We start from the raw sequence: 26,708 nt of genomic DNA, 5'->3' as shown, positions 1-26,708 counted from the left end.
CGAATGTAAAGCTATTATTATGCTTGGGATACGATAAAATGGAACTGGAATCGAATTTAGAACTTACTAAGCGGATTTCCAAGGAAACGGAAGCTTAAAAGAAGCGGTAAATCGCAAATTAGAGGGTCTTAGAGAAGGAATTCGGCTAAAATCTCGTCAGCTCATTGCGTAGTAAAGTGTCTCGGTCGTTTGCCCGTTTACTATCAAATTAGCCTACAATTTTGTCCAAATCCGGCAGTGCCCGAGCTACGTTGATTTCTCATGTCTTATCAGGTCACGATCCAGATTCAGATGATTTGAGCCGAAAATCGTCTGTCAACAAGTAATCAAAAGTAGAAAACACGAAAATGGGTGCAACACGAGAACTTCCCAGGGGGTCACCCATCCTAGTTCTCCTCTCTCCCAAGCATGCTTAACTTCGGAGTTCTGATGGGATCCGGTGCATTAGTGCTGTTATGATTGCACCCGACATTGTGTGGGATGTTTATTCTTATATCCCTCGAGTACGTGTGTAGCGGGCGGCGATAGACAACACGCGGCACTGCTCTCGCCCAATCAGAACCATGAAGTTAAGCGTTTTGTTTTTAATTAGTTATCCGTCTCGGGAGTAATCTGCGTCATACCCTTCCGCACAGAACCGGCTCACGACAACAAAAATCACTAAATGTTCCCAGAAAATAGAAAAAAAAATAAGAAGAAGAAAATAGCGAATGTAAAGCTATTATTATGCCTGGGATACGATAAAATGGAACTTGAATCGAATTTCGAACTTCCTAAACATTTTTTCTCGAGGAAACGGAAGCTTAACAGAAGCGAAAAATCGCAAATTAGAGGGTCTTAGATAAGGAATTCGGCTAAAATCTCACCAGATCATTGAGAAGTAACGAGTCTCGTTCGTTTGCCCGTTTACAATCAAATTAGCCTACAATTTTGTCCAAATCCGGCAGTGCCCGAGCTACGTTGATTTCAAATGTTTATCTGGTCCCGATAGAGATTCAGATGATTGGAGCCGAAATTCGTCTGTCAACAAGTAATCAAAAATAGAAAAACACGAAAAGGTGTACAACACGAGGACATCCCAGGGGGTCACCCATCCTAGTACTGCGCTTTCGCCCAAGCACGCTTAACTTCGGAGTTCTGATGGGATCCGCTGCATTGGTGCTGGTATGATCGCACCCGACCTTGAGTTGGATGTATATTTTAATATCCCTTGTGTACGTGTGGAGCGGGCGGCGATGGACAACACGCGGCACTGCTCTCGCCCAATCATAACCATGACGTTAAGCGTTCTGGCGCGATGGCAGAGCAAGGATGGGTGACCTCCCTGGGAAGTCCTCGTGTCGCGACTATTTGCTTAAATTATGGCAAAAACAGTCGAAATAATTGTTTTTAATGAGTTAACCGTCTCCGGAGTAATATGCGTCATACCCTTCCGCACAGAACCGGCTCACGACATCAAAAATCGCAAAATGTTCCAAGAACATAGAAAAAAAATAAGAAGAAGAAAATAGCGAATGTAAAGCTATTATTATGTCTGGGATACGATAAAATGGAACCGGAATCGAATTTCAAACTTGCTAAGCGGATTTCTCGAGAAAATGGAAGCTTAACAGAAACGGAAAATCGCAAATTAGAGGGTCTTAGAGAAGGAATTCGGCTAAAATCTCGTCAGCTCATTGCGGAGTAATGAGTCTCGTTCGTTTGCCCTGTTAAAATAAAATTAACCTACAATTTTGTCCAAATCCGGCAGTGCCCGAGCTACGTTGATTTCACATGTCTTATTTGTTCTCGATCGAGATTCAGAATATTTGAGCCGAAAATCGTCTGTCAACAAGTAATCAATCAAAAATAGAAAAACACAAAAATGGGTGCATCACGAGGACTTTCCAGGGGGTCATCCATCCTAGTACTTCTCTCGCCCAAGCACGCTTAACTTCGGAGTTCTGATGGGATCCGGTGCATTAGTGCTGGTATTATCGCACCCGACATTGAGTGGGATATTTATTCTTATATCCTCGAGTACGTGTGGAGCGGGCGACGATGGACAACACGCGGCACTGCTCTCGCCCAATCATAACCATGAAGTTAAGCGTTCTAGCGCGATGGTAGAGCTAGGATGGGCGACCTCCCTGGGAAGACTTCGTGTCGCGATCGTTTACGTAAATTATGGATAAACCAGTTGAAATAATTTTTTTTAATGAGTTAACCTTCTCCGGAGTAATCTGCGTCATACCCTTTCGTACAAAACCGCCTCACGACAACAAAAATCGCAAAATATTCCCAGAAAATAGAAAAAAAAATAAGAAGAAGGTAATAGCGAATGTAAAGCTATTATTATGCCTGAGATACGATAAAATGGAACCGGAATCGAATTTCTAACTTCCAAAGCCGATTTCTCGAGGAAATGGAAGCTTAACAGAAGCGGTAAATCGTAAATTAGAGGGTCTTAGAGAAGGAATTTAGCTAAAATATCGCCAGCTCTTTGCGGAGTAATAATTCTCGTCCGTTTGCCCGTTTACACTCAAATTAGCCTACAATTTTGTCCAAATCCGGCAGTGCCCGAGCTACGTTGATTTCACATGTCTTATCTGGTCCCGATCGAGATTCAGATGATTTGAGCCGAAAATCGTCTGTCAACAAGTAATCAAAAATAGAAAAACATGAAAAGGGGTGCAACACGAGGACTTCCCAAGGGGTCACCCATCCTAGTACTTGCTCTTCGCCCAAGCACGCTTAACTTCGGAGTTCTGATGGGATCCGGTGCATTAGTGCTGGTATGATCGCACCCAGACATTGAGTGGATGTTTATTCTTATATCCCTCGAGTACGTGTGGAGCGGGCGGCGATGGACAACACGCGGCACTGCTCTCGCCCAATCATAACCATGAAGTTAAGCGTTCTGGCGCGATGGCAGAGCTAGGATGGGTGACCTCCCTGGGAAGTCCTCGTGTCGCGACCGTTTACGTAAATTATGGCAAAAACAGTCGAAATAATTGTTTTAATTGAGTTAACCGTCTCCGGAGTAATCTGCGTCATACCCTTCCGCACAGAACCGGCTCACGACAACAAAAATCGCTAAATGTTCCCAGAAAATAAGAAAAAAATAAAAAGAAGGAAGTAGCGAATGTAAAGCTATTATTATGCCTGGGATATGATAAAATGAAACCGGAATCGAATTTCGAACTTCCTAAGCGGATTTCTCGAGGAAACGGAAGCTTAACAGAAGCGGTAAATCGCAAATTAGAGGGTCTTAGAAAAGGAATTCGGCTAAATCTCGTCAGCTCATTGCATAGTAATGAGTCTCGTCCGTTTGCCCGTTTACAAACAAATTAGCCTACAATTTTGTCCAAATCCGGCAGTGCCCGAGCTACTTTCATTTCACATGTCTTATCCGGTCCCGATCGAGATTATGATGATTTGAGCCGAAAATCGTCTGTCAACAAGTAATGAAAAATAGAAAAACACGAAAAAGGGTGCAACACGAGGACTTCCCAGGGGGTCACCCTCCCTACTACTGCTCTCGCGCAAGCACGCTTAACTTCGGAGTTCTGATGGGATCCGGTGCATTAGTGCTGGCATGATCGCACCCGACATTGAGTGGGATGTTTCTTCTTATATCCCTCGAGTACGTGTGGAGCGAGCGGCGATGGACAACACGCGGCACTGCTCTCGCCCAATCATAACCATGAAGTTAAGCGTTCTGGCGCGATGGCAGAGCTAGGATAGGTGACCTCTCTGGGAAGACCTCGTGGTGCGACTGTTTACGTAAATTATGGATAAAACAGTCGAAATAATTGTTTTTAATGAGTTATCCGTCTCTGGAGTAATCTGCGTCATACACTTCCGCACAGAACCGGCTCACGACAACAAAAATCGATAAATATACCCAGAAAATAGAAAAAAAAATAAGAAGAAGGGAATAGCGAATGTAAAGCAATTATTATGTCTGGGATACGATAAAATGTAATGGGAATCGAATTTCGAACTTCCTAAATGGATTTCTCGAGGAAACGAAAGCTTAACAGAAGCGGAAAATCGAAAATTAGAGGGTCTTAGAGAAGGAATTCGGCTAAAATCTCACCAGCTCATTGCGGAGTAACGAGTCTCGTTTTTTTGCCCGTTTACAATCAAATTAGCCTACAATTTTGTCCAAATCCGGCAGTGCCCGAGCTATTTTGATTTCAGTCGAAATAATTGTTTTTAATAAGTTAACCGTCTCCGGGATAATCTGCGTCATACCCTTTCGCACAGAACCGGCTCACGACAACAAAAATCGATAATGGTTCCCAGAAAATAGAAAAAAAATAAGAAGAAGAAAATAACGAATGTAAAGCTATTATTATGCCTGGGATACGATAAAATGGAACCGGAATCGAATTTCGAGCTTCCTAAGCGGATTTCTCGAGGAAACGAAAGTTTAACAGAAGCGGTAAATCGCAAATTCGAGGGTCTTAGAGAAGGAATTCGGCTAAAATCTCGTCAGCTCATTGCGTAGTAATGAATCTCGTCCGTTTGCCCGTTTACAATCAAATTAGCCTACAATTTTGTCCAAATCCGGCAGTGCCTTAGCTACTTTCATTTCACATGTCTTATTTGGTCCCGATCGAGATTCAGATGATTTGAGTCGAAAATCGTCTGTCAACAAGTAATCAAAAATAGAAAAACACGAAAAGGGGTGCAACACGAGGACTGGGAATCCCAGGGGGTCACCCATCCTAGTACTGCTCTCGCACAAGCAAGCTTAACTTCGGAGTTTTGATGGGATGCGGTGCATTAGTGCTGGTATGATCGCACCCGACATTGAGTGGGATGTTTATTCTTATATCCCTCGATTACGTGTGGAGCGGGCGGCGATGGACAACACGCGGCACTGCTCTCGCCCAATCATAACCATGAAGTTAAGCGTTCTGGCGCGATGGCAGAGCAAGGATGGGTGACCACCCTGGGAAGACCTCGTGGTGCGACTGTTTACGTAAATTATGGATAAAACAGTCGAAATAATTGTTTTTAATGAGTTATCCGTCTCTGGAGTAATCTGCGTCATACACTTCCGCACAGAACCGGCTCACGACAACAAAAATCGATAAATATACCCAGAAAATAGAAAAAAAAATAAGAAGAAGGGAATAGCGAATGTAAAGCAATTATTATGTCTGGGATACGATAAAATGGAATAGGAATCGAATTTCAAACTTCCTAAATGGATTTCTCGAGGAAACGAAAGCTTAACAGAAGCGGAAAATCGAAAATTAGAGGGTCTTAGAGAAGGAATTCGGCTAAAATCTCACCAGCTCATTGCGGAGTAACGAGTCTCGTTTTTTTGCCCGTTTACAATCAAATTAGCCTACAATTTTGTCCAAATCCGGCAGTGCCCGAGCTATGTTGATTTCAGTCGAAATAATTGTTTTTAATGAGTTAACCGTCTCCGGGGTAATCTGCGTCATACCCTTTCGCACAGAACCGGCTCACGACAACAAAAATCGATAATGGTTCCCAGAAAATAGAAAAAAATAAGAAGAAGAAAATAACGGATGTAAAGCTATTATTATGCCTGGGATACGATAAAATGGAACCGGAATCGAATTTCGAGCTTCCTAAGCGGATTTCTCGAGGAAACGAAAGCTTAACAGAAGCGGTAAATCGCAAATTCGAGGGTCTTAGAGAAGGAATTCGGCTAAAATCTCGTCAGCTCATTGCGTAGTAATGAATCTCGTCTGTTTCCCCGTTTACAATCAAATTAGCCTACAATTTTGTCCTAATCCGGCAGTGCCCGAGCTACTTTAATTTCACATGTCTTATCTGGTCCCGATCGAGATTCAGATGATTTGAGCCGAAAATCGTCTGTCAACAAGTAATCAAAAATAGAAAAACACGAAAAGAGGTGCAACACGAGGACTTCCCAGGGGGTCGGTCACACATCCTAGTACTGCTCTCGCCCAAGCACGCTTAACTTCGGAGTTCTGATGGGATCCGGTGCATTAGTGCTGGTATGATCGCACCCGACATTGAGTGGGATGTTTATTCTTATATCCCTCGAGTACGTGTGGAGCGGGCGGCGATGGACAACACGCGGCACTGCTCTCGCCCAATCATAACCATGAAGTTAAGCGTTCTAGCGCGATGGCAGAGCTAGGATGGGTGACCTCCCTTGAAAGACCTCGTGTCGCGACCGGTTACGTAAATTATGGATAAAACAGTCGAAATAATTGTTTTTAATGTGTTAACCGTCTCTGGAGTAATCTGTGTCATACCCTTCTGCACAGAACCGGCTAACGACAACAAAAATCGATAAATATTCCCAGAAAATAGAAAAAAAATAAGAAGAAGGAAATAACGAATGTAAAGCTATTATTATGCCTGGGATACGATAAAATGGAACCGAAATCGAATTTCAAACTTCCTAAGCGGGTTTCATGACGAAACGAAAGCTTAACAGAAGCGTTAAATCGCAAATTAGAGGGTCTTAGAGAAGGAATTCGGCTAAAATCTCGTCAGCTCATTGCGTAGTAATGAGTCTCGTCCGCTTGCCCGTTTACAATCAAATTAGCCTACAATTTTGTCCAAATCCGGCAGTGCCCGAGCTACTTTCATTTCACATGTCTTATCTGGTCCCGATCGAGATTCAGATGATTTGAGCCGAAAATCGTCTGTCAACAAGTAATCAAAAATAGAAAAACACGAAAAGGGGTGCAACACGAGGACTTCCCAGGGGGTCACTCATCCTAGTACTGCGCTTTCGCCCAAGCACGCTTAACTTCGGAGTTCTGATGGGATCCGGTGCATTAGTGCTGTTATGATCGCACCCGACATTGAGTGGGATGTTTATTCTTATATCCCTCGAGTACGTGTGAAGCGGGCGGCGATGGACAACACGCGGCACTGCTCTCGCCCAATCATAACCATGAAGTTAAGCGTTCTGGCGCGATGGCAGAGGTAGGATGGGTGACCTCCCTGGGAAGACCTCGTGTCGCGACCGTTTACGTAAATTATGGACAAAACAGTCGAAATAATTGTTTTTAATGAGTTAACCGTCTCCGGAGTAATCTGCGTCATACCCTTCCGCACAGAACTGGCTAACGACAACAAAAATCGATAAATGTTCCCAGAAAATAGAAAAAAAAATAAGAAGAAGGAAATAACGAATGTAAAGCTATTATTATGTCTGGATACGATAAAATGGAACCGGAATCGAATTTAGACTTCCTAAGCGGATTTCTCGAGAAAACGAAAGCTTAACAAAAGCGGTAAATCGCAAATTAGAGGGTCTTAGAGAAGAAATTCGGCTAAAATTCTCATCATCTCATTGCGTAGTAATGAGTCTCGTCCGTTTGCCCGTTTACAATCAAATTAGCCTACAATTTTGTCCAAATCCGGCAGTGCCCGAGCTACTTTCATTTCACATGTGTTATCTGGTCCCGATCGAGATTCAGATGATTTGAGCCGAAAATCGTCTGTCAACAAGTAATCAAAAATAGAAAAACACGAAAAGGGGTGCAACACGAGGACTTCCCAGGGGGTCACCCATCCTAGTACTGCTCTCGCCCAAGCACGCTTAACTTCGGAGTTCTGATGGGATCCGGTGCATTAGTGCTGGTATGATCGCACCCGACATTGAGTGGGATGTTTATTCTTATATCCCTCGAGTACGTGTGGAGCGGGCGGCGATGGACAACACGCGGCACTGCTCTCGCCCAATCATAACCATGAAGTTAAGCGTTCTGGCGCGATGGCAGAGCTAGGATGGGTGACCTCCCTGGGAAGACCTCGTGTCGCGACCGTTTACGTAAATTATGGATAAAACAGTCGAAATAATTGTTTTTAATGAGTTAACCGTCTCCGGAAGTAATCTGCGTCATACCCTTCCGCACAGAACCGGCTCACGACAACAAAAATCGATAAATGTTCCCAGAAAATAGAAAAAAAATAAGAAGAAGGAAATAACGAATGTAAAGCTATTATTATGCCTGGGATACGATAAAATGGAACCGGAATCGAATTTCGAACTTCCTAAGCGGATTTCTCGAGGAAACGAAAGCTTAACAGAAGCGGTAAATCGCAAATTAGAGGGTCTTAGAGAAGGAATTCGGCTAAAATCTCGTCAGCTCATTGCGTAGTAATGAGTCTCGTCCGTTTGCCCGTTTACAATCAAATTAGCCTACAATTTTGTCCAAATCCGGCAGTGCCCGAGCTACTTTCATTTCACATGTCTTATCTGGTCCCGATCGAGATTCAGATGATTTGAGCCGAAAACCGTCTGTCAACAAGTAATCAAAAATAGAAAAACACGAAAAGGGGTGCAACACGAGGATTTCCCAGGAGGTCACCTATCCTAGTACTGCTCTCGCCCGAGCACGCTTAACTTCGGAGTTCTGATGGGATCCGGTGCATTAGTGCTGGTATGATCGCACCCGACATTGAGTGGGATGTTTATTCTTATATCCCTCGAGTACGTGTGGAGCGGGCGGCGATGGACAACACGCGGCACTGCTCTCGCCCAATCATAACCATGAAGTTATGCGTTTTGGCGCGATGGCAGAGCTAGGATGGGTGACCTCCCTGTGAAGACCTCGTATCGCGACCGTTTACGTAAATTATGGATAAAACAGTCGAAATAATTGTTTTTAATTAGTTAACCGTCTTCGGAGTTATCTGCGTCATACCCTTCTGCACAGAACCGGCTCAGGACAACAAAAATCGATAAATGTTCCCAGAAAATAGAAAAAAAAATAAGAAGAAGGAAATAACGAATGTAAAGCTATTATTATGCCTGAGATACGATAAAATGGAACCGAAATCGAATTTCGAACTTCCTAAGCAGATTTCTCGAGGAAACGAAAGCTTAAGAGAAGCGGTACATCGCAAATTAAAGGGTCTTAGAGAAGGAATTCGGCTAAAATCTCGTCAGCTCCTCGCGGATAATGAGTCTCGTTCGTTTGCCTGTGTACAATCAAATTAGGCTACAATTTTGTCCAAATCCGGCAGTGCCCGAGCTAGGTTGATTTCACATGTCTTATCTGGTCCCGATCGAGATTCAGATGATTTGAGCCGAAAATCGTCTGTCAACCAATAATCAAAAATAGAAAAACACGAAAAGGGGTGCAACACGAGGACTTCCCAGGGGGTCACTCATTATAGTACTGCTCTCGCCCAAGCACAAATAACTTCGGAGTTCTGATGGGATCCGGTGCATTAGTGCTGGTATTATCGCACCCGACATTGAGTGGGATGTTTATTCTTATATCCCTCGAGTACGTGTGGAGCGGGCGGCGATGGACAACACGCGGCACTGCTCTCGCCCAATCATAACCATGAAGTTAAGCGTTCTGGCGCGATGGCAGAGGTAGGATGGGTGACCTCCCTGGGAAGACCTCGTGTCGCGATCGTTTACGTAAATTATGGATAAAACAGTCGAAATAATTGTTTTTAATGAGTTAACCGTCTCCGAAGTAATCTGCATCATACCCTTCCGCACAGAACCGGCTAACGACAACAAAAATCAATAAATGTTCCCAGAAAATAGAAAAAAAAATAAGAAGAAGGAAATAACGAATGTAAAGCTATTATTATGCATGGGATACGATAAAATGGAACCGGAATCGAATTTCAAACTTCCTAAGCGGATTTCTCGAGGAAACGAAAGCTTAACAGAAGCGGTAAATCGCAAATTAGAGGGTCTTAGAGAAGGATTCGGCTAAAATCTAGTTAGCTCATTGCGCAGTAATGAATCTCGTCCGTTTGCCCGTTTACAATCAAATTAGCCTACAATTTTGTCCAAATCAAGCAGTGCCCGAGCTACTTTCATTTCACATGTCTTATCTGGTCCCGATCGAGATTCAGATGATTTGAGCCGAAAACCGTCTGTCAACAAGTAATCAAAAATAGAAAAACACGAAAAGGGGTGCAACACGAGGATTTCCCAGGAGGTCACCTATCCTAGTACTGCTCTCGCCCGAGCACGCTTAACTTCGGAGTTCTGATGGGATCCGGTGCATTAGTGCTGGTATGATCGCACCCGACATTGAGTGGGATGTTTATTCTTATATCCCTCGAGTACGTGTGGAGCGGGCGGCGATGGACAACACGCGGCACTGCTCTCGCCCAATCATAACCATGAAGTTAAGCGTTCTAGCGATGGCAGAGCTAGGATGGGTGACCTCCCAATGAAGACCTCGTGTCGCGACCGTTTAAGGAAATTACGGATAAAACAGTCGAAATAATTGTTTTTAATGAGTTAACCGTCTCCGGAGTAATCTGCGTCATACCCTTCCGCACAGAACCGGCTCACGACAACAAAAATCGATAAATGTTCCCAGAAAATAGAAAAAAAATAAGAAGAAGGAAATAACGAATGTAAAGCTATTATTATGCCTGGGATACGATAAAATGGAACCGGAATCGAATTTCGAACTTCCTAAGCGGATTTCTCGAGGAAACGAAAGCTTAAGAGAAGCGGTAAATCGCAAATTAGAGGGTCTTAGAGAAGGAATTCGGCTAAAATCTCGTCAGCTCATTGCGTAGTAATGAGTCTCGTCCGTTTGCCCATTTACAATCAAATTAGCCTACAATTTTGTCCAAATTCGGCAGTGCCCGAGCTACTTTCATTTCACATGTCTTATCTGGTCTCGATCGAGATTCAGATGATTTGAGCCGAAAATCGTCTGTCAACAAGTAATCAAAAATAGAAAAACACGATAAAGGGTGCAACACGAGGACTTCCCAGGGAGTCACCCATCCTAGTATTGCTCTCGCCCAAGCACGTTTAACTTCGGAGTTCTGATGGGATCCGATGCATTAGTGCTGGTATGATCGCACCCGACATTGAGTGGGATGTTTATTCTTATATCCCTCGAGTACGTGTGGAGCGGGCGGCGATGGACAACACGCGGCACTGCTCTCGCCCAATCATAACCTTGAAGTTAAGCGTTCTGGCGCGATGGCAGAGCTAGGATGGGTGACCTCCCTGGGAAGACCTCGTGTCGCGACCGTTTACGTAAATTATGGATAAAACAGTCGAAATAATTGTTTTTAATGAGTTAACCGTCTCCGGAGTAATCTGCGTCATACCCTTCCGCACAGAACCGGCTCACGACAACAAAAATCGATAAATGTTCCCAGAAAATAGAAAAAAAAATAAGAAGAAGGAAATAACGAATGTAAAGCTATTATTATGCCTGGGATACGATAAAATGGAACCGGAATCGAATTTCGAACTTCCTAAGCGGATTTCTCGAGGAAACGAAAGCTTAACAGAAGCGGTAAATCGCAAATTAGAGGGTCTTAGAGAAGGAATTCGGCTAAAATCTCGTCAGCTCATTGCGTAGTAATGAGTCTCGTCCGTTTGCCCGTTTACAATCAAATTAGCCTACAATTTTGTCCAAATCCAGCAGTGCCCGAGCTACTTTCATTTCACATGTCTTATCTGGTCTCGATCGAGATTCAGATGATTTGAGCCGAAAATCGTCTGTCAACAAGTAATCAAAAATAGAAAAACACGAAAAGGGGTGCAACACGAGGACTTCCCAGGGGGTCATCCATCCTAGTACTGCTCTCGCCCAAGCACGCTTAACTTCGGAGTTCTGATGGGATCCGGTGCATTAGTGCTGGTATGATCGCACCCGACATTGAGTGGGATGTTTATTCTTATATCCCTCGAGTACGTGTGGAGCGGGCGACGATGGACAACACGCGGCACTGCTCTCGCCCAATCATAACCATGAGGTTAAGCGTTCTAGCGCGATGGCAGAGCTAGGATTGGTGACCTCCCTGAGAAGATCTCGTGTCGCGACCGTTTACGTAAATTATGGATAAAACAGTGGAAATAATTGTTTTTAATTAGTTAACCGTCTCCGGAGTAATCTGCGTCATACCCTTCTGCACAGAACCGGCTCAGGACAACAAAAATAGATAAATGTTCCTAGAAAATAGAAAAAAAAATAAGGAAATAACGAATGTAAAGCTATTATTATGCCTGAGATACGATAAAATGGAACCAGAATCGAATTTCGAACTTCCTAAGCGGATTTATCTAGGAAACGAAAGCTTAAGAGAAGCGGTAAATCGCAAATTAGAGGGTCTTAGAGAAGGAATTCGGCTAAAATCAAGTCTGCTCATTGCGTATTAATGAGTCTCGTCCGTTTGCCCGTTTACAATCAAATTAGCCTACAATTTTGTACAAATCCAGCAGTGCCCGAGCTACTTTCATTTACATGTCTTAGCTGGTCTCGATCGAGATTCAGATGATTTGAGCCGAAAATCGTCTGTCAACAAGTAATCAAAAATAGAAAAACACGAAAAGGGTTGCAACACGAGGACTTCGCAGGAGGTCACCCATACTAGTACTGCTCTCGCCCAAGCACGCTTAACTTCGGAGTTCTGATGGGATACGGTGCAATAATACTGGTATGATCGCACCCAACAATGAGTGGGATGTTTATTCTTATATCCCTCGAATACATGTGGAGCGGACGGCGATGGACAACACGCGGCACTGCTCTCGCCCAATCATAACCACTGAAGTTAAGCGTTCTGGCGCGATGGCAGAGGTAGGATGGGTGACCTCCCTGGGAAGACCTCGTGTCGCGACCGTTTACGTAAATTATGGATAAAACAGTCGAAATAATTGTTTTTAATGAGTTAACCGTCTCCGGAGTAATCTGCGTCATACCCTTTCCGCACAGAACCGGCTCACGACAACAAAAATCGATAAATGTTCCCAGAAAATAGAAAAAAAATAAGAAGAAGGAAATAACGAATGTAAAGCTATTATTATGCCTGGGATACGATAAAATGGAACAGGAATCGAATTTCGAACTTCCTAAGCGGATTTCTCGAGGAAACGAAAGCTTAACAGAAGCGGTAAATCGCAAATTAGAGGGTCTTAGAGAAGGAATTCGGCTAAAATCTCGTCAGCTCATTGCGTAGTAATGAGTCTCGTCCGTTTGCCCGTTTACAATCAAATTAGCCTACAATTTTGTCCAAATCCGGCAGTGCCCGAGCTACTTTCATTTCACATGTCTTATCTGGTCCCGATCGAGATTCAGATGATTTGAGCCGAAAATCGTCTGTCAACAAGTAATCAAAAATAGAAAAACACGAAAAGGGTGCAACACGAGGACTTCCCAGGGGGTCACCCATCCTAGTACTGCTCTCGCCCAAGCACGCTTAACTTCGGAGTTCTGATGGGATCCGTTGCATTAGTGCTGGTATGATCGCACCCGACATTGAGTGGGATGTTTATTCTTATATCCCTCGAGTACGTGTGGAGCGGGCGGCGATGGACAACACGCGGCACTGCTCTCGCCCAATCATAACCATGAAGTTAAGCGTTCTGGCGCGATGGCAGAGGTAGGATGGGTGACCTCCCTGGGAAGACCTCGTGTCGCGACCGTTTACGTAAATTATGGATAAAACAGTCGAAATAATTGTTTTTAATGAGTTAACCGTCTCCGGAGTAATCTGCGTCATACCCTTCCGCACAGAACCGGCTCACGACAACAAAAATCGATAAATGTTCCCAGAAAATAGAAAAAAAAATAAGAAGAAGAAATAACGAATGTAAAGCTATTATTATGCCTGGGATACGATAAAATGGAACCGGAATCGAATTTCGAACTTCCTAAGCGGATTTCTCGAGGAAACGAAAGCTTAACAGAAGCGGTAAATCGCAAATTAGAGGGTCTTAGAGAAGGAATTCGGCTAAAATCTCGTCAGCTCATTGCGTAGTAATGAGTCTCGTCCGTTTGCCCGTTTACAATCAAATTAGCCTACAATTTTGTCCAAATCCGGCAGTGCCCGAGCTACTTTCATTTCACATGTCTTATCTGGTCCCGATCGAGATTCAGATGATTTGAGCCGAAAATCGTCTGTCAACAAGTAATCAAAAATAGAAAAACACGAAAAAGGGTGCAACACGAGGACTTCCCAGGGGACACCCATCCTAGTACTGCTCTCGCCCAAGCACGCTTAACTTCGGAGTTCTGATGGGATCCGGTGCATTAGTGCTGGTATGATCGCACCCGACATTGAGTGGGATGTTTATTCTTATATCCCTCGAGTACGTGTGGAGCGGGCGGCGATGGACAACACGCGGCACTGCTCTCGCCCAATCATAACCATGAAGTTAAGCGTTCTGGCGCGATGGCAGAGGTAGGATGGGTGACCTCCCTGGGAAGACCTCGTGTCGCGACCGTTTACGTAAATTATGGATAAAACAGTCGAAATAATTGTTTTTAATGAGTTAACCGTCTCCGGAGTAATCTGCGTCATACCCTTCCGCACAGAACCGGCTCACGACAACAAAAATCGATAAATGTTCCCAGAAAATAGAAAAAAAAATAAGAAGAAGGAAATAACGAATGTAAAGCTATTATTATGCCTGGGATACGATAAAATGGAACCGGAATCGAATTTCGAACTTCCTAAGCGGATTTCTCGAGGAAACGAAAGCTTAACAGAAGCGTTAAATCGCAAATTAGAGGGTCTTAGAGAAGGAATTCGGCTAAAATCTCGTCAACTCATTGCGTAGTAATGAGTCTCGTCCGTTTGCCCGTTTACAATCAAATTAGCCTACAATTTTGTCCAAATCCGGCAGTGCCCGAGCTACTTTCATTTCACATGTCTTATCTGGTCCCGATCGAGATTCAGATGATTTGAGCCGAAAATCGTCTGTCAACAAGTAATCAAAAATAGAAAAACACGAAAAAGGGTGCAACACGAGGACTTCCCAGGGGGTCTGGTATGATCGCACCCGACATTGCGCGGGATGTTTATTCTTATATCCCTCGAGTACGTGTGGAGTGGGCGGCGATGGACAACACGCGGCACTGCTCTCGCCCAATCATAACCATGAAGTTAAGCGTTCTGGCGCGATGGCAGAGGTAGGATGGGTGACCTCCCTGGGAAGACCTCGTGTCGCGACCGTTTACGTAAATTATGGATAAAACAGTCGAAATAATTGTTTTTAATGAGTTAACCGTCTCCGGAGTAATCTGCGTCATATCCTTCCGCACAGAACCGGTTCACGACAACAAAAATCGATAATTGTTCACAGAAAATAGAAAAAAAAATAAGAAGAAGGAAATAACGAATGTAAAGCTATTATTATGCCTGGGATACGATAAAATGAAACCAGAATCGAATTTCGAACTTCCTAAGCGGATTTCTCGAGGAAACGAAAGCTTAACTGAAGCGTTAAATCGCAAATTAGAGGGTCTTAGAGAAGGAATTCGGCTAAAATCTCGTCAGCTCATTGCGTAGTAATGAGTCTCGTCCGTTTGCCCGTTTACAATCAAATTAGCCTACAATTTTGTCCAAATCCGGCAGTGCCCGAGCTACTTTCATTTCACATGTCTTATCCGGTCCCGATCGAGATTCAGATGATTTGAGCCGAAAATCGTCTGTCAACAAGTAATCAAAAATAGAAAAACACGAAAAAGGGTGCAACACGAGGACTTCCCAGGGGGTCACCCATCCTAGTACTGCTCTCGCCCAAGCACGCTTAACTTCGGAGTTCTGATGGGATCCGGTGCATTAGTGCTGGTATGATCGCACCCGACATTGAGTGGGATGTTTATTCTTATATCCCTCAAGTACGTGTGGAGCGGGCGGCGATGGACAACACGCGGCACTGCTCTCGCCCAATCATAACCATGAAGTTAAGCGTTCTGGCGCGATGGCAGAGGTAGGATGGGTGACCTCCCTGGGAAGACCTCGTGTCGCGACCGTTTACGTAAATTATGGATAAAACAGTCGAAATAATTGTTTTTAATGAGTTAACCGTCTCCGAAGTAATCTGCGTCATACCCTTCCGCACAGAACCGGCTCACGACAACAAAAATCGATAAATGTTTCCAGAAAATAGAAAAAAAATAAGAAGAAGGAAATAACGAATGTAAAGCTATTATTATGCCTGGGATACGATAAAATGGAACCGGAATCGAATTTCGAACTTCCTAAGCGGATTTCTCGAGGAAACGAAAGCTTAACAGAAGCGTTAAATCGCAAATTAGAGGGTCTTAGAGAAGGAATTCGGCTAAAATCTCGTCAACTCATTGCGTAGTAATGAGTCTCGTCCGTTTGCCCGTTTACAATCAAATTAGCCTACAATTTTGTCCAAATCCGGCAGTGCCCGAGCTACTTTCATTTCACATGTCTTATCCGGTCCCGATCGAGATTCAGATGATTTGAGCCGAAAATCGTCTGTCAACAAGTAATCAAAAATAGAAAAACACGAAAAGGGGTGCAACACGAGGACTTCCCAGGGGGTCACCCATCCTAGTACTGCTCTCGCCCAAGCACGCTTAACTTCGGAGTTCTGATGGGATCCGGTGCATTAGTGCTGGTATGATCGCACCCGACATTGAGTGGGATGTTTATTCTTATATCCCTCGAGTACGTGTGGAGCGGGCGGCGATGGACAACACGCGGCACTGCTCTCGCCCAATCATAACCATGAAGTTAAGCGTTCTGGCGCGATGGCAGAGGCTAGGATGGGTGACCTCCCTGGGAAGACCTCGTGTCGCGATCCGTTTACGTAAATTATGGATAAAACAGTCGAAATAATTGTTTTTAATTAGTTAACCGTCTCCGGAGTAATCTGCGTCATACCCTTCCGCACAGAACCGGCTCACGACAACAAAAATCGATAAATGTTCCCAGAAAATCGAAAAAAAATAAGAAGAAGAAAATAACGAATGTAAAGCTATTATTATGCCTGGGATACGATAAAATGGAACAAGAATCGAATTTCGAACTTCCTAAGCGGATTTCTCGAGGAAACGAAAGCTTAACAGAAGCGTTAAATCGCAAATTAGAGGGTCTTAGAGAAGGAATTCGGCTAAAATCTCGTCAGCTTATTGCGTAGTAATGAGTCTCGTCCGTTTGCCCGTTTACAATCAAATTAGCCTACAATTTTGTCCAAATCCGGCAGTGCCCGAGCTACGTTGATTTCACATGTCTTATCTGGTCCCGATCGAGATTCAGATGATTTGAGCCGAAAATCGTCTGTCAACAAGTAATCAAAAATAGAAAAACACGAAAAGGGGTGCAACACGAGGACTTCCCAGGGGTCACCCATCCTAGTACTGCTCTCGCCCAAGCACGCTTAACTTCGGAGTTCTGATGGGATCCGGTGCATTAGTGCTGGTATGATCGCACCCGACATTGAGTGGGATGTTTATTCTTATATCCCTCGAGTACGTGTGGAGCGGGCGGCGATGGACAACACGCGGCACTGCTCTCGCCCAATCATAACCATGAAGTTAAGCGTTCTGGCGCGATGGCAGAGGTAGGATGGGTGACCTCCCTGGGAAGACCTCGTGTCGCGACCGTTTACGTAAATTATGGATTAAAACAGTCGAAATAATTGTTTTTAATGAGTTAACCGTCTCCGGAGTAATCTGCGTCATACCCTTCCGCACAGAACCGGCTCACGACAACAAAAATCGATAAATGTTCCCAGAAAATAGAAAAAAAAATAAGAAGAAGGAAATAACGAATGTAAAGCTATTATTATGCCTGGGATACGATAAAATGGAACCGGAATCGAATTTCGAACTTCCTAAGCGGATTTCTCGAGGAAACGAAAGCTTAACAGAAGCGTTAAATCGCAAATTAGAGGGTCTTAGAGAAGGAATTCGGCTAAAATCTCGTCAACTCATTGCGTAGTAATGAGTCTCGTCCGTTTGCCCGTTTACAATCAAATTAGCCTACAATTTTGTCCAAATCCGGCAGTGCCCGAGCTAGTTTCATTTCACATGTCTTATCTGGTCCCGATCGAGATTCAGATGATTTGAGCCGAAAATCGTCTGTCAACAAGTAATCAAAAATAGAAAAACACGAAAAGGGTGCAACAAGAGGACTTCCCAGGGAGTCACCCATCCTAGTACTGCTCTCGCCCAAGCACGCTTAACTTCGGAGTTCTGATGGGATCCGGTGCATTAGTGCTGGTATGATCACACCCGACATTGTGTGGGATGTTTATTCTTATATCCCTCGAGTACGTGTGGAGTGGGCGGCGAAGGACAACACGCGGCACTGCTCTCGCCCAATCATAACCAAGAAGTTAAGCGTTCTGGCGCGATGGAAGAGGTAGGATGGGTGACCTCCCTGGGAAGACCTCGTGTCGCGACCGTTTACGTAAATTATGGATAAAACAGTCGAAATAATTGTTTTTAATGAGTTAACCGTCTCCGGAGTAATCTGCGTCATACCCTTCCGCACAGAACCGGCTCACGACAACAAAAATCGATAATTGTTCCCAGAAAATAGAAAAAAAAATAAGAAGAAGGAAATAACGAATGTAAAGCTATTATTATGCCTGAGATACGATAAAATGGAACCAGAATCGAATTTCGAACTTCCTAAGCGGATTTCTCGAGGAAACGAAAGCTTAACAGAAGCGGTAAATCGCAAATTAGAGGGTCTTAGAGAAGGAATTCGGCTAAAATCTCGTCAGCTCATTGCATAGTAATGAGTCTCGTCCGTTTGCCCGTTTACAATCAAATTAGCCTACAATTTTGTCCAAATCCGGCAGTGCCCGAGCTACTTTCATTTCACATGTCTTATCCGGTCCCGATCGAGATTCAGATGATTTGAGCCGAAAATCGTCTGTCAACAAGTAATCAAAAATAGAAAAACACGAAAAGGGTGCAACACGAGGACTTCCCAGGGGTCACCCATCCTAGTACTGCTCTCGCCCAAGCACGCTTAACTTCGGAGTTCTGATGGGATCCGGTGCATTAGTGCTGGTATGATCGCACCCGACATTGAGTGGGATGTTTATTCTTATATCCCTCGAGTACGTGTGGAGCGGGCGGCGATGGACAACACGCGGCACTGCTCTCGCCCAATCATAACCATGAAGTTAAGCGTTCTGGCGCGATGGCAGAGGTAGGATGGGTGACCTCCCTGGGAAGACCACGTGTCGCGACCGTTTACGTAAATAATGGATAAAACAGTCGAAATAATTGTTTTTAATGAGTTAACAGTCTCCGGAGTAATCTGCGTCATCCCCTTCCGCACAGAACCGGCTCACGACAACAAAAATCGATAAATGTTCCCAGAAAATCGAAAAAAAAATAAGAAGAAGGAAATAACGAATGTAATGCTATTATTATGTCTAGGATACGATAAAATGGAACAAGAATCGAATTTCGAACTTCCTAAGCGGATTTCTCGAGGAAACGAAAGCTTAACAGAAACGGTAAATCGCAAATTAGAGGGTCTTAGAGAAGGAATTCGGCTAAAATCTCGTCAGCTCATTGCATAGTAATGAGTCTCGTCCGTTTGCCCGTTTACAATCAAATTAGCCTACAATTTTGTCCAAATCCGGTAGTGCCCGAGCTACTTTCATTTCACATGTCTTATCCGGTCCCGATCGAGATTCAGATGATTTGAGCCGAAAATCGTCTGTCAACAAGTAATCAAAAATAGAAAAACACGAAAAAGGGTGCAACACGAGGACTTTCCCAGGGGGTCACCCATCCTAGTACTGCTCTCGCCTAAACACGCTTAACTTCGGAGTTCTGAAGGGATCCGATGCATAATTGCTGGTATGATCGCACCGAACAAGAGTGGGATGTTTATTCTTTTATCCCTCGAGTACGTGTGGAGCGGGCGGCGATGGACAACACGCGGCACTGCTCTCGCCCAATCATAACCATGAAGTTAAGCGTTCTGGCGCGATGGCAGAGGTAGGATGGGTGACCTCCCCTGGAAGACCTCGTGTCGCGACCGTTTACGTAAATTATGGATAAAACAGTCGAAATAATTGTTTTTAATGAGTTAACCGTCTCCGGAGTAGTCTGCGTCATACCCTTCCGCACAGAACCGGCTCACGACAACAAAAATCGATTAATGTTCCCAGAAAATAGAAAAAAAAATAAGAAGAAGGAATAACGAATGTAAGCTATTATTATGCCTGGGATACGATAAAATGGAACCAGAATCGAATTTCGAACTTCCTAAGCGGATTTCTCGAGGAAACGAAAGCATAACAGAAGCGGTAAATCGCAAATTAGAGGGTCTTAGAGAAGGAATTCGGCTAAAATCTCGTCAGCTCATTGCATAGTAATGAGTCTCGTCCGTTTGCCCGTTTACAATCAAATTAGCCTACAATTTTGTCCAAATCCGGTAGTGCCCGAGCTACTTTCATTTCACATGTCTTATCCGGTCCCGATCGAGATTCAGATGATTTGAGCCGAAAATCGTCTGTCAACAAGTAATCAAAAATAGAAAAACACGAAAAGGGTGCAACACGAGGACTTCCCAGGGGGTCACCCATCCTAGTACTGCTCTCGCCTAAGCACGCTTAACTTCGGAGTTCTGATGGGATCCGATGCATTATTGCTGGTATGATCGCACCCAACAAGAGTGGGATGTTTATTCTTATATCCCTCGAGTACGTGTGGAGCGGGCGGCGATGGACAACACGCGGCACTGCTCTCGCCCAATCATAACCACGAAGTTAAGCGTTCTGGCGCGATGGCAGAGGTAGGATGGGTGACCTCCCTGGGAAGACCTCGTGTCGCGACCGTTTACGTAAATTATGGATAAAACAGTCGAAATAATTGTTTTTAATGAGTTAACCGTCTCCGGAATAATCTGCGTCATGCCCTTTCGCACAGAACCGGCTCACGACAACAAAAATCGATAAATGTTCCCAGAAAATCGAAAAAAAAATAAGAAGAAGGAAATAACGAATGTAAAGCTATTATTATGCCTGGGATACGATAAAATGGAACCGGGATCGAATTTCGAACTTCCTAAGCGGATTTCTCGAGGAAACGAAAGCTTAACAGAAGCGGTAAATCGCAAATTAGAGGGTCTTAGAGAAGGAATTCGGCTAAAATCTCGTCAGCTCATTGCATAGTAATGAGTCTCGTCCGTTTGCCCGTTTACAATCAAATTAGCCTACAATTTTGTCCAAATCCGGCAGTGCCCGAGCTACTTTCATTTCACATGTCTTATCTGGTCCCGATCGAGATTCAGATGATTTGAGCCGAAAATCGTCTGTCAACAAGTAATCAAAAATAGAAAAACACGAAAAGGGATGCAACATGAGGACTTCCCAAGAGGTCACCCATCCTAGTACTCCTCTCGCCAAGCACGCTTAACTTCGGAGTTCTGATGGGATCCGGTGCATTAGTGCTGGTATGATCGCACCCGACATTGAGTGGGATGTTTATTCTTATATCCCTCGAGTACGTGTGGAGCGGGCGGCGATGGACAACACGTGGCACTGCTCTCGCCCAATCATAACCACGAAGTTAAGCGTTCTGGCGCGATGGCAGAGGTAGGATGGGTGACCTCCCTGGGAAGACCTCGTGTCGCGACCGTTTACGTAAATTATGGATAAAACAGTCGAAATAATTGTTTTTAATGAGTTAACCGTCTTCGGAGTAATCTGCGTCATACCCTTCCGCACAGAACCGGCTCACGACAACAAAAATCGATAAATGTTCCCAGAAAATCGAAAAAAAAATAAGAAGAAGAAAATAACGAATGTAAAGCTATTATTATGCCTGGGATACGATAAAATGGAAACAGAATCGAATTTCGAACTTCCTAAGCGGATTTCTCGAGGAAACGAAAGCTTAACAGAAGCGTTAAATCGCAAATTAGAGGGTCTTAGAGAAGGAATTCGGCTAAAATTTCGTCAGCTCATTGCGTAGTAATGAGTCTCGTGCGTTTGCCCTTTTACAATCAAATTAGCCTACAATTTTGTCCAAATCCGGCAGTGCCCGAGCTACTTTCATTTCACATGTCTTATCTGGTCCCGATCGAGATTCAGATGATTTGAGCCGAAAATCGTCTGTCAACAAGTAATCAAAAATAGAAAAACACGAAAAGGGGTGCAACACGAGGACATCCCAGCGGGTCACCCATCTTAGTACTGCTCTCGCCCAAGCACGCTTAACTTCGGAGTTCTGATGGGATCCGGTGCATTAGTGCTGGTATGATCGCACCCGAACATTGAGTGGGATGTTTATTCTTATATCCCTCGAGTACGTGTGGAGCGGGCGGCGATGGACAACACGCGGCACTGCTCTCGCCCAATCATAACCATGAAGTTAAGCGTTCTGGCGCGATGGCAGAGCTAGGATGGGTGACCTCCCTGGGAAGACCTCGTGTCGCGACCAGTTACATAAATTATGGTTAAAAAAGTCGAAATAATTGTTTTTAATGAGTTAACCGTCTCCGGAGTAATCTGCGCCATACCCTTCCGCAGAGAACTGGCTCACGACAAAAAAAATCGATAAATGTTCCCAGAAAATAGAAAAAAAAAATAAGAAGAAGGAAATAACGAATGTAAAGCTATTATTATGCCTGGGATACGATAAAATGGAACCAGAATCGAATTTCGAACTTCCTAAGCGGATTTCTCGAGGAAACGAAAGCTTAACAGAAGCGTTAAATCGCAAATTAGAGGGTCTTAGAGAAGGAATTCGGCTAAAATCTCTTCAGCTCATTGCATAGTAATGAGTCTCGTCCGTTTGCCCGTTTACAATCAAATTAGCCTACAATTTTGTCCAAATCCGGTAGTGCCCGAGCTACTTTCATTTCACATGTCTTATCCGGTCCCGATCGAGATTCAGATGATTTGAGCCGAAAATCGTCTGTCAACAAGTAATCAAAAATAGAAAAACACGAAAAAGGGTGCAACACGAGGACTTTCCCAGGGGGTCACCCATCCTAGTACTGCTCTCGCCTAAGCACGCTTAACTTCAATGTTCTGATGGGATCCGATGCATTATTGCTAGTATGATCGCACACAACAAGAGTGGGATGTTTATTCTTATATCCCTCGAGTACGTGTGGAGTGGGCGGCGATGGACAACACGCGGCACTGCTCTCGCCCAATCATAACCATGAAGTTAAGCGTTCTGGCGCGATGGCAGAGCTAGGATGGGTGACCTCCCTGGGAAGAACTCGCGTCGCAACCGGTTACGTAAATTATGGTTAAAAAAGTCGAAATAATTGTTTTTAATGAGTTAACCGTCTCCGAAGTAATCTGCGTCATACCCTTCCGCACAGAACGGCTCACGACAACAAAAATCGATAAATGTTTCCAGAAAATAGAAAAAAAATAAGAAGAAGGAAATAACGAATGTAAAGCTATTATTATGCCTGGGATACGATAAAATGGAACCGGAATCGAATTTCGAACTTCCTAAGCGGATTTCTCGAGGAAACGAAACCTTAACAGAAGCGTTAAATCGCAAATTAGAGGGTCTTAGAGAATGAATTCGGCTAAAATCTCGTCAACTCATTGCGTAGTAATGAGTCTCGTCCGTTTGCCCGTTTACAATCAAATTAGCCTACAATTTTGTCCAAATCCGGCAATGCCCGAGCTACTTTCATTTCACATGTCTTATCTGGTCCAGATCGAGATTCAGATGATTTGAGCCGAAAATCGTCTGTCAACAAATAATCAAAAATAGAAAAACACGAAAAAGGGTGCAACACAAGGACTTCCTCGGGGGTCACCCATCCTAGTACTGCTCAAGCCAAAGCACGCTTAACTTCGGAGTTCTGATGTGATCCGTTGCATTAGTGCTGGTATGATCGCACACAACATTGAGTGGGATGTTTATTTTTATATCCCTCGAGTACGTGTGGAGTGGGCGGCGATTGACAACACGCGGCACTGCTCTAGCTCAATCATAACCATGAAGTTAAGCGTTCTGGCGCGATGGCAGAGCTAGGATGGGTGACCACCCTGGGAAGACCTCGTGTCGCGACCGTTTACGTAAATTATGGATAAAACAGTCGAAATAATTGTTTTTAATGAGTTAACCGTCTCCGGAGTAATCTGCGTCATACCCTTCCGCACAGAACCGGCTCACGACAACAAAAATCGATAAATGTTCCCAGAAAATAGAAAAAAAAATAAGTAGAAAAAAATAACGAATGTAAAGCTATTATTATGCCTGGGATACGATAAAATGGAACCAGTATCGAATTTCGAACTTCCTAAGCGGATTTCTCGAGGAAACGAAAACTTAACAGAAGCGGTAAATCGCAAATTAGAGGGTCTTAGAGAGGGAATTCAGCTAAAATCTCGTCAGCTCATTGCGTAGTATTGAGTCTCGTCCGTTTGCCCGTTTACAATCAAATTATCCTAAAATTTTGTCCAAATCCGGCAGTGCCCGGGCTACTTTCATTTCACATGTCTTATCTGGGATCGAGATTCAGATGATTTGAGCCGAAAATCGTCTGTCAACTAGTAATCAAAAATAGAAAAACACGAAAAGGGGGGCAACACGAGGACTTCCCAGGGGTCATCCATCCTAGTACTGCTCTCGCCAAAGCACGCTTAACTTCGGAGTTCTGATGTGATCCGTTGCATTAGTGCTGGTATGATCGCACACGACATTGAGTGGGATGTTTATTCTTATATCCCTCGAGTACGTGTGGAGTGGGCGGCGATTGGACAACACGCGGCACTGCTCTCGCCCAATCATAACCATGAAGTTAAGCGTTCTGGCGCGATGGCAGAGCTAGGATGGGTGACCACCCTGGGAAGACCTCGTGTCGCGACCGTTTACGTAAATTATGGATAAAACAGTCGAAATAATTGTTTTTAATGAGTTAACCGTCTCCGGAGTAATCTGCGTCATACCCTTCCGCACAGAACCGGCTCACGACAACAAAAATCGATAAATGTTCCCAGAAAATAGAAAAAAAATAAGAAGAAGGAAATAACGAATGTAAAGCTATTATTATGCCTGGGATACGATAAAATGGAACCGGAATCGAATTTCGAACTTCCTAAGCGGATTTCTCGAGGAAACGAAAGCTTAACAGAAGCGGTAAATCGCAAATTAGAGGGTCTTAGAGAAGGAATTCGGCTAAAATCTCGTCAGCTCATTGCGTAGTAATGAGTCTCGTCCGTTTGCCCGTTTACAATCAAATTAGCCTACAATTTTGTCCAAATCCGGCAGTGCCCGAGCTACTTTCATTTCACATGTCTTATCTGGTCCCGATCGAGATTCAGATGATTTGAGCCGAAAATCGTCTGTCAACAAGTAATCAAAAATAGAAAAACACGAAAAAGGGTGCAACACGAGGACTTCCCAGGGGGTCACCCATCCTAGTACTGCTCTCGCCCAAGCACGCTTAACTTCGGAGTTCTGATGGGATCCGGTGCATTAGTGCTGGTATGATCGCACCCGACATTGCGTGGGATGTTTATTCTTATATCCCTCGAGTACGTGTGGAGTGGGCGGCGATGGACAACACGCGGCACTGCTCTCGCCCAATCATAACCATGAAGTTAAGCGTTCTGGCGCGATGGCAGAGCTAGGATGGGTGACCACCCTGGGAAGACCTCGTGTCGCGACCGTTTACGTAAATTATGGATAAAACAGTCGAAATAATTGTTTTTAATGAGTTAACCGTCTCCGGAGTAATCTGCGTCATACCCTTCCGCACAGAACCGGCTCACGACAACAAAAATCGATAAATGTTACCAGAAAAAAGAAAAAAAAAAAAGAAGGAAATAACGAATGTAAAGCTATTATTATGCCTGGGATACGATAAAATGGAACCGGAATCGAATTTCGAACTTCCTAAGCGGATTTCTCGAGGAAACGAAAACTTAATAGAAGCGGTAAATCGCAAATTAGAGGGTCTTAGAGAAGGAATTCGGCTAAAATCTCGTCACCTCATTGCGTAGTAATGAGTCTTGTCCGTTTGCTCGTTTACAATCAAATTAGCCTACAATTTTGTCCTAAATCTGCAGTGCCCGAGCTACTTTCATTTCACATGTCTTATCTGGTCCCGATCGAGATTCAGATGATTTGAGCCGAAAATCGTCTGTCAACAAGTAATCAAAAATAGAAAAACACGAAAAGGGGGGCAACACGAGGACTTCCCAGGGGGTCATCCATCCTAGTACTGCTCTCGCCAAAGCACGCTTAACTTCGGAGTTCTGATGTGATCCGTTGCATAAGTGCTGGTATGATCGCACACGACATTGAGTGGGATGTTTATTCTTATATCCCTCGAGTACGTGTGGAGTGGGCGGCGATGGACAACACGTGGCACTGCTCTCGCCCAATCATAACCATGAAGTTAAGCGTTCTGGCGCGATGGCAGAGCTAGGATGGGTGAGCACCCTGGGAAAAGACCTCGTGTCTCGACCGTTTACGTAAATTATGGATAAAACAGTCGAAATAATTGTTTTTAATGAGTTAACCGTGTCCGGAGTAATCTGCGTCATACCCTTCCGCACAGAACCGACTCACGACAACAAAAATCGATAAATGTTCCAGAAAATAGAAAAAAAAATAGAAGAAAGAAGGAATACGAATGTAAAGCTATATTATGCCTGGGATACGATAAATGGAACGGATCGAATTTCGAACTTCCTAAGCGGATTTCTCGAGGAAACGAAAACTTAATAAGAAGCGGTAAATCGCAATTAGAGGGTTCTTAGAGAAGGAATTCGCTAAAATCTCGTCATCTCATTGCGTAGTATGAGATCGTCGTCCGTTTGCCGCGCTTTACAATCAAATTAGCCTACAATTTTGTCCAAATCCGGCAGTGCCGCTGGCTACTTTCATTTCACATGTCTTATCTGGTCCCGATCGAGATTCAGAGTGATTTGAGCCGAAAATCGTCTGTCAACAAGTAATCAAAAATAGAAAACACGAAAAGGGGGCAACACGAGGACTTCCCAGGGGGTCATCCATCCTAGTACTGCT

The 26,708-nt window shown here is 44.1% G+C and overlaps 29 non-coding genes and 2 pseudogenes across 29 annotated transcripts; all 31 read right to left on the bottom strand.

The window, feature by feature from the left end:
• Window positions 1-348: 348 nt before the first annotated feature.
• On the bottom strand, window positions 349-467 carry LOC142509270 (5S ribosomal RNA). Its single transcript, XR_012807453.1, has one exon. It is a non-coding gene; the product is annotated as a 5S ribosomal RNA (ribosomal RNA).
• Window positions 468-1,057: 590 nt separating this feature from the next.
• LOC142510832 (5S ribosomal RNA) lies at window positions 1,058-1,178 on the bottom strand (annotated as a pseudogene).
• Window positions 1,179-1,865: 687 nt separating this feature from the next.
• LOC142515697 (5S ribosomal RNA) lies at window positions 1,866-1,984 on the bottom strand. The gene has a single exon (XR_012811528.1). It is a non-coding gene; the product is annotated as a 5S ribosomal RNA (ribosomal RNA).
• Window positions 1,985-2,667: 683 nt separating this feature from the next.
• LOC142514652 (5S ribosomal RNA) lies at window positions 2,668-2,788 on the bottom strand. Its single transcript, XR_012810537.1, has one exon. It is a non-coding gene; the product is annotated as a 5S ribosomal RNA (ribosomal RNA).
• Window positions 2,789-3,470: 682 nt separating this feature from the next.
• LOC142516892 (5S ribosomal RNA) lies at window positions 3,471-3,589 on the bottom strand. Its single transcript, XR_012812662.1, has one exon. It is a non-coding gene; the product is annotated as a 5S ribosomal RNA (ribosomal RNA).
• Window positions 3,590-4,672: 1,083 nt separating this feature from the next.
• On the bottom strand, window positions 4,673-4,796 carry LOC142511899 (5S ribosomal RNA; annotated as a pseudogene).
• A 1,082-nt stretch (window positions 4,797-5,878) lies between these two features.
• LOC142517499 (5S ribosomal RNA) lies at window positions 5,879-6,001 on the bottom strand. Its single transcript, XR_012813243.1, has one exon. It is a non-coding gene; the product is annotated as a 5S ribosomal RNA (ribosomal RNA).
• Window positions 6,002-6,684: 683 nt separating this feature from the next.
• On the bottom strand, window positions 6,685-6,805 carry LOC142508104 (5S ribosomal RNA). Its single transcript, XR_012806334.1, has one exon. It is a non-coding gene; the product is annotated as a 5S ribosomal RNA (ribosomal RNA).
• Window positions 6,806-7,488: 683 nt separating this feature from the next.
• Window positions 7,489-7,607, bottom strand: LOC142517421 (5S ribosomal RNA). The gene has a single exon (XR_012813168.1). It is a non-coding gene; the product is annotated as a 5S ribosomal RNA (ribosomal RNA).
• Window positions 7,608-8,291: 684 nt separating this feature from the next.
• On the bottom strand, window positions 8,292-8,410 carry LOC142510390 (5S ribosomal RNA). The gene has a single exon (XR_012808505.1). It is a non-coding gene; the product is annotated as a 5S ribosomal RNA (ribosomal RNA).
• A 683-nt stretch (window positions 8,411-9,093) lies between these two features.
• On the bottom strand, window positions 9,094-9,212 carry LOC142507323 (5S ribosomal RNA). The gene has a single exon (XR_012805583.1). It is a non-coding gene; the product is annotated as a 5S ribosomal RNA (ribosomal RNA).
• Window positions 9,213-9,895: 683 nt separating this feature from the next.
• On the bottom strand, window positions 9,896-10,014 carry LOC142510379 (5S ribosomal RNA). The gene has a single exon (XR_012808494.1). It is a non-coding gene; the product is annotated as a 5S ribosomal RNA (ribosomal RNA).
• A 681-nt stretch (window positions 10,015-10,695) lies between these two features.
• LOC142515249 (5S ribosomal RNA) lies at window positions 10,696-10,814 on the bottom strand. Its single transcript, XR_012811104.1, has one exon. It is a non-coding gene; the product is annotated as a 5S ribosomal RNA (ribosomal RNA).
• A 684-nt stretch (window positions 10,815-11,498) lies between these two features.
• On the bottom strand, window positions 11,499-11,617 carry LOC142508202 (5S ribosomal RNA). Its single transcript, XR_012806428.1, has one exon. It is a non-coding gene; the product is annotated as a 5S ribosomal RNA (ribosomal RNA).
• A 677-nt stretch (window positions 11,618-12,294) lies between these two features.
• Window positions 12,295-12,413, bottom strand: LOC142507037 (5S ribosomal RNA). The gene has a single exon (XR_012805304.1). It is a non-coding gene; the product is annotated as a 5S ribosomal RNA (ribosomal RNA).
• Window positions 12,414-13,097: 684 nt separating this feature from the next.
• On the bottom strand, window positions 13,098-13,216 carry LOC142510214 (5S ribosomal RNA). Its single transcript, XR_012808339.1, has one exon. It is a non-coding gene; the product is annotated as a 5S ribosomal RNA (ribosomal RNA).
• Window positions 13,217-13,899: 683 nt separating this feature from the next.
• Window positions 13,900-14,017, bottom strand: LOC142513458 (5S ribosomal RNA). The gene has a single exon (XR_012809404.1). It is a non-coding gene; the product is annotated as a 5S ribosomal RNA (ribosomal RNA).
• A 1,415-nt stretch (window positions 14,018-15,432) lies between these two features.
• On the bottom strand, window positions 15,433-15,551 carry LOC142514203 (5S ribosomal RNA). Its single transcript, XR_012810109.1, has one exon. It is a non-coding gene; the product is annotated as a 5S ribosomal RNA (ribosomal RNA).
• A 683-nt stretch (window positions 15,552-16,234) lies between these two features.
• LOC142517300 (5S ribosomal RNA) lies at window positions 16,235-16,353 on the bottom strand. The gene has a single exon (XR_012813054.1). It is a non-coding gene; the product is annotated as a 5S ribosomal RNA (ribosomal RNA).
• A 685-nt stretch (window positions 16,354-17,038) lies between these two features.
• On the bottom strand, window positions 17,039-17,156 carry LOC142510402 (5S ribosomal RNA). The gene has a single exon (XR_012808514.1). It is a non-coding gene; the product is annotated as a 5S ribosomal RNA (ribosomal RNA).
• Window positions 17,157-17,840: 684 nt separating this feature from the next.
• On the bottom strand, window positions 17,841-17,959 carry LOC142514645 (5S ribosomal RNA). The gene has a single exon (XR_012810530.1). It is a non-coding gene; the product is annotated as a 5S ribosomal RNA (ribosomal RNA).
• A 683-nt stretch (window positions 17,960-18,642) lies between these two features.
• On the bottom strand, window positions 18,643-18,760 carry LOC142510987 (5S ribosomal RNA). The gene has a single exon (XR_012808699.1). It is a non-coding gene; the product is annotated as a 5S ribosomal RNA (ribosomal RNA).
• Window positions 18,761-19,444: 684 nt separating this feature from the next.
• Window positions 19,445-19,564, bottom strand: LOC142510433 (5S ribosomal RNA). The gene has a single exon (XR_012808544.1). It is a non-coding gene; the product is annotated as a 5S ribosomal RNA (ribosomal RNA).
• Window positions 19,565-20,244: 680 nt separating this feature from the next.
• On the bottom strand, window positions 20,245-20,363 carry LOC142515224 (5S ribosomal RNA). Its single transcript, XR_012811081.1, has one exon. It is a non-coding gene; the product is annotated as a 5S ribosomal RNA (ribosomal RNA).
• A 683-nt stretch (window positions 20,364-21,046) lies between these two features.
• Window positions 21,047-21,164, bottom strand: LOC142516787 (5S ribosomal RNA). Its single transcript, XR_012812563.1, has one exon. It is a non-coding gene; the product is annotated as a 5S ribosomal RNA (ribosomal RNA).
• Window positions 21,165-21,848: 684 nt separating this feature from the next.
• On the bottom strand, window positions 21,849-21,967 carry LOC142513872 (5S ribosomal RNA). Its single transcript, XR_012809796.1, has one exon. It is a non-coding gene; the product is annotated as a 5S ribosomal RNA (ribosomal RNA).
• A 686-nt stretch (window positions 21,968-22,653) lies between these two features.
• LOC142510532 (5S ribosomal RNA) lies at window positions 22,654-22,773 on the bottom strand. Its single transcript, XR_012808639.1, has one exon. It is a non-coding gene; the product is annotated as a 5S ribosomal RNA (ribosomal RNA).
• Window positions 22,774-23,454: 681 nt separating this feature from the next.
• Window positions 23,455-23,573, bottom strand: LOC142509471 (5S ribosomal RNA). Its single transcript, XR_012807643.1, has one exon. It is a non-coding gene; the product is annotated as a 5S ribosomal RNA (ribosomal RNA).
• A 680-nt stretch (window positions 23,574-24,253) lies between these two features.
• Window positions 24,254-24,371, bottom strand: LOC142510044 (5S ribosomal RNA). The gene has a single exon (XR_012808184.1). It is a non-coding gene; the product is annotated as a 5S ribosomal RNA (ribosomal RNA).
• A 684-nt stretch (window positions 24,372-25,055) lies between these two features.
• Window positions 25,056-25,174, bottom strand: LOC142514192 (5S ribosomal RNA). The gene has a single exon (XR_012810098.1). It is a non-coding gene; the product is annotated as a 5S ribosomal RNA (ribosomal RNA).
• Window positions 25,175-25,855: 681 nt separating this feature from the next.
• On the bottom strand, window positions 25,856-25,974 carry LOC142508530 (5S ribosomal RNA). Its single transcript, XR_012806739.1, has one exon. It is a non-coding gene; the product is annotated as a 5S ribosomal RNA (ribosomal RNA).
• Between the last annotated feature and the right edge of the window lie 734 nt (window positions 25,975-26,708).

The sequence above is a fragment of the Primulina tabacum genome, chromosome 10, assembly GCF_025594145.1.
Source record: "Primulina tabacum isolate GXHZ01 chromosome 10, ASM2559414v2, whole genome shotgun sequence".
Lineage (NCBI taxonomy): Eukaryota > Viridiplantae > Streptophyta > Magnoliopsida > Lamiales > Gesneriaceae > Primulina > Primulina tabacum.
Note: the sequence above shows the minus strand (reverse complement) of the source record. Positions and strands in the feature narration are given on the sequence as shown.